The sequence below is a fragment of the Pimephales promelas genome, chromosome 2 (assembly GCF_988280905.1).
Source record: "Pimephales promelas chromosome 2, fPimPro1.hap1.1, whole genome shotgun sequence".
NCBI lineage: Eukaryota > Metazoa > Chordata > Actinopteri > Cypriniformes > Leuciscidae > Pimephales > Pimephales promelas.
The window spans coordinates 51,945,476-51,950,475 of record NC_142770.1 but is presented as its reverse complement, the minus strand read 5'-3'; positions in this window follow the sequence as shown (position 1 = coordinate 51,950,475).

Genomic DNA, 5,000 nt, shown 5'->3' with positions numbered 1-5,000 from the left:
GTGGGGGGCCCTCCTAGAGGCCCCCAATACCCCCGAGTGTGGAGCCCCAACTCGGCTTACTTTTCGAGTTACAGCCGGTCAAAGTTGAAACTTTAAAGGGCCATATCTCCGGAACCAAGCCGAGTTGGGGCCCCATACACCCGGCGTGGGGGGCCCTCCTAGAGGCCCCCAATACCCCCGAGTGTGGAGCCCCAACTCGGCTCACTTTTCGAGTTACAGCCGGTCAAAGTTGAAACTTTAAAGGGCCATATCTCCGGAACCAAGCCGAGTTGGGGCCCCATACACCCGGCGTGGGGGGCCCTCCTAGAGGCCCCCAATACCCCCGAGTGTGGAGCCCCAACTCGGCTCACTTTTCGAGTTACAGCCGGTCAAAGTTGAAACTTTAAAGGGCCATATCTCCGGAACCAAGCCGAGTTGGGGCCCCATCACCCGGCGTGTGGGGCCCTCCCAGAGGCCCCCAATAGCCCCGAGTGTGGAGCCCCAACTCGGCTTACTTTTCGAGTTACACCCGGTCAAAGCTGGACAGGAAGTGGCCGTATCTCGGGACCGGAAGGTCCCCGTGGCTCGGGACGGCGGGAGGAGCAAGGTCCCCGAGAGCGGGCCCCGCACCCGCCGCCGCGAGCCGCTGGGACCTCCCGGTCCCGAGATGGGCCCCGTTACGCGCGGGCGACTTTCGGAGAAAACGGCCCGTATCTCGGAGAGGGGAGGTCCCAGCGGCTCGCCCTTTCGGGTGTCGGGGGCTCCCCACGGGCCCTCTCGGAACCCGCCTCCCCCGGGCCCCGCCCCTGGGACCTTTCCTTCCCGGGCGCCCCCCCGACACGTCGGGCCCCTTTTCTCCGGGACCCGGGGGCCCCGGAGCTCGGGGGCGGGCTCTTTGCGAGGGGCCCGCCGGGACGCCACACTTGACCCGAGTCCGGTGTCTCTGGGCCCCCGGGTCCCCGAGCTACGTGCGTTCGAATTCGGGGCCCTTTTCCGGGCCCGAAAATCCCTCAAAGTCCGAAAACGTGCAGCGGGCGGGGACTTCCGGGGCCCCGGAGGCTCTGACGGCACACCCAGGGAGGTGCACCGTCCTCGGGCACGGCCAGGTGGCCCCCCCCCCGGGGTCCTGGAAGTCCCCCCGCCCCCCGGAGACACCCACACCCACCCACCGGACGGGAAGATTCCGTTTTTCGCCGATATCTCGAAGACGGCCGGGCGAAAAAATTTCAAACTCGGGTCTTCCGTAGGCCTCGAGGGGCCCTATCCAAAGAGGCCACCCGCGTCCCCGGGGGCCTCGGGGTCAGGGAGTTAGGCCCGGTCAAAGGCGCGGCGTTTTTTGGCTTATATCTCGCGAACCCCTGGGCCAATCTTCCCCAAACTCGAATCGACCGTAGTGCCGGACGGGGCCTTTCGAAAGAGCCCACCCACGAGGTCCAACTCGCCCGGGTCCCCGAGTTATAGCCGTTCAAAGTCGGGGGTCCCGGCGAACGGCGATCCGGTAGGGGGCGTCCCCGGGGCCCGCCGCCGCCCTGGTTCGAGCGAGGGCCCCCGTGGGACCTCGCCACCCAAATTTGAGCTCTCTGGGCCTTCGCGTCGCGGAGATACGGGCGATTTTCTCCCGGGATCGTGACGTCATCGGCGGGCGCCATTTCAGAGCGCGGCCGAGGGTTTTCGGCCGATATCTCCGCGAATACTCGACCAAAAACGACGAAACGCATATGGACGCGTTCAGCTCGGCGAGACGGTTCGAATGAGCCCGGCCTCGGCCGGGCACGTCGAGTTTTCGGCGAGATATTTGCGTTTTTCCGCTTCCGGGGCGCTTTGGGGGCCCGTATCTCGGGCCCCCGGGGGCCCACGGGGCTGGGGGCGGTCTCATTCGAAAGGTCTCGTCCCGTTCTCCAGCCCATAAAAATTTGGCGTCGATCGGAGCCGCCTTCGGCGAGCTACGGTCGTTTGAAGCCCCGTGCAGTGGGGTTACCGTCCTTCAAACAGCCGCCGCTCGCAGGGGGAGTCCCGGGGAGGCATGGTTGCCTGTATGACTTGGGCTTAGAGCACCCAGCCCCGCGCTCCTGGAGGAACCTCCGGTGCACAGGGTCTGCTGCAACCAGCCACGTGGGTTTTGAGGGGTAGGGGAGCGTGCGCTCTCCTCCCCGGGCGGGCGGCCGGGCCCTGGGGGCTCGCGCCTCCACGGAGGGACCTCGCTCCCGGGGCTTCGTCCCCGGGGCTCGGGGACTCCGTGGCGGCTCGGCCCCCGGGGTTCGACCCCGCTCGCTCGCTCCAAAACCCAAGTCCAAAACGTGGGGTTGCACGGGAGCTCCGGGCGCGACGGGTCTCCACGCACGGCCCCGGGGAGGGAGCTCCGACCCGGGCCGGAGGCAGATTCGCCCCCTGCCCCCCGGCTGTCCGCCCGGAGCCGAGACGGTCCTAAAACGGGCCTTGGGGGTGATGTAGAAGGGTAACGCTCACCCAACCAGGACTCACACAAACCGATCTGCATCCCAGGCAGGGTGCGGGTCTCCTGGGCACGAATAAAGCCCGATGCCCCGTGGGTGATGTTGGCCCTGGCCACTCAAGGCACTCACCCAAGCCAGAGAGGGTGCACTCTGGCTGGGGAAGCAGATTCAATCTCTGCTGTGGTGGAGCTCTGGAAAAACGCGAAACCTCCAGGAAAAGACGGCCCGATTTCTCTGAAAAGTGCATCCCAGGCAGGGTGCGGGTCTCCTGGGCACGAATAAAGCCCGATGCCCCGTGGGTGATGTTGGCCCTGGCCACTCAAGGCACTCACCCAAGCCAGAGAGGGTGCACTCTGGCTGGGGAAGCAGATTCAATCTCTGCTGTGGTGGAGCTCTGGAAAAACGCGAAACCTCCAGGAAAAGACGGCCCGATTTCTCTGAAAAGTGCATCCCAGGCAGGGTGCGGGTCTCATGGGCACGAATAAAGCCCGATGCCCGTGGGTGATGTTGGCCCTGGCCACTCAAGGCACTCACCCAAGCCAGAGAGGGTGCACTCTGGCTGGGGAAGCAGATTCAATCTCTGCTGTGGTGGAGCTCTGGAAAAACGCGAAACCTCCAGGAAAAGACGGCCCGGTTTCTCTGAAAAGTGCATCCCAGGCAGGGTGCGGGTCTCATGGGCACGAATAAAGCCCGATGCCCCGTGGGTGATGTTGGCCCTGGCCACTCAAGGCACTCACCCAAGCCAGAGAGGGTGCACTCTGGCTGGGGAAGCAGATTCAATCTCTGCTGTGGTGGAGCTCTGGAAAAACGCGAAACCTCCAGGAAAAGACGGCCCGGTTTCTCTGAAAAGTGCATCCCAGGCAGGGTGCGGGTCTCATGGGCACGAATAAAGCCCGATGCCCGTGGGTGATGTTGGCCCTGGCCACTCAAGGCACACTCACCCAAGCCAGAGAGGGTGCACTCTGGCTGGGGAAGCAGATTCAATCTCTGCTGTGGTGGAGCTCTGAAAAACACGAAAACCTCCAGGGAAAAGACGGCCCGGTTTCTCTGAAAAGTGCATCCCAGGCAGGGTGCGGGTCTCCTGGGCAAGAACGAAGCCCAATGCCCACCTTGAAACGGAGCCTGGGCTCGACTCTGAAGCCCAGATCTCGAAAAACGACAAAGTACAAAAAGGTGCGGTGGCTCCAAACCTCCATGCCCTCAGACCTCCCTGGCCAGCCCAGGGAGGGTGGCCCGTCCTGGGCCAGACTCAGATTTCCCCCGCCACCCCTGGAGCTCCGCCTGGAGCGAAGACGGTCCTAAAACGGACCATGGGGCTCTTGTAGAGGATGAGGGAGGGAGAGAGGGGCCTTCAGAGAGCCCCTTGGCCGGCTTGACTCTGGAGTCGAATTTGGAAAAATAGACAAAGTCCATAAACGTGCTGTTGGTTCGGACCTCCAGGGCACTCAAGGCACTCACCCAAGCCAGAGAGGGTGCACTCTGGCTGGGGAAGAGGATTCAATCTCTGCTGTGGTGGAGCTCTGAAAAACACGAGAACCTCCAGGAAAAGGCGGCCCGGTTTCTCTGAAAAGTGCATCCCAGGCAGGGTGCGGGTCTCCTGGGCAAGAACGAAGCCCAATGCCCACCTTGAAACGGAGCCTGGGCTCGACTCTGAAGCCCAGATCTCGAAAAACGACAAAGTACAAAAAATGTGCGGTGGCTCCAAACCTCCATGCCCTCAGACCTCCCTGGCCAGCCCAGGGAGGGTGGCCCGTCCTGGGCCAGATTCAGATTCGCCCGCCACCCCTGGAGCTCCGCCTGGAGCGAAGACGGTCCTAAAACGGGCCTTCGGGGATGTATGAGAGAGGGGAAGCGTGGTGGTGGCAAACACAGAGGACCCCCTACCAGCGATCAGACCGTCGTGAGTCCCACTCAGAGTCACTCTGGGTGGGCATGTAAAAATCCAGATTACGCCGCGCTGGAGCTCTGGAAGTTACGAGACCTCCAGGAAAAGACAGGCTGGTTTTCTGAAAAGTGCACCCCAGGCAGGGTGCATCTTTTCCTGGGCACGAGCCCAGCGCACATGGTGTGGTGGTCCGGCTCTGGTGCCAAAGTTTGGGGGAAAAAATAGACAGAGTCCAATAACGTGGTGTGGTTCCAAAGCTCCATGCCCTCAGACCTCCCTGGCCAGCCCAGGGAGGGTGGCCCGTCCTGGGCCAGATTCAGATTCGCCCGCCACCCCTGGAGCTCCGCCTGGAGCGAAGACGGTCCTAAAACGGGCCTTCGGGGATGTATGAGAGAGGGGGAAGCGTGGTGGTGGCAAACACAGAGGACCCCTACCAGCGATCAGACCGTCGTGAGTCCCACTCAGACTCACTCTGGGTGGGCATATAAAATCCAGACTACGCCCCGTCGGAGCTCTGGAAGTACGAGACCTCCAGGAAAAGACAGGCTGGTTTTCTGAAAAGTGCACCCCAGGCAGGGTGCATCTTTCCTGGGCACGAGCCCGGCGCACGTGGCGGGGTCCGGCTCTGGTGCCAAAAAAATTGAGAAAAATCGACTAAGTCCAATGGCGTGACGTGGGTTCAA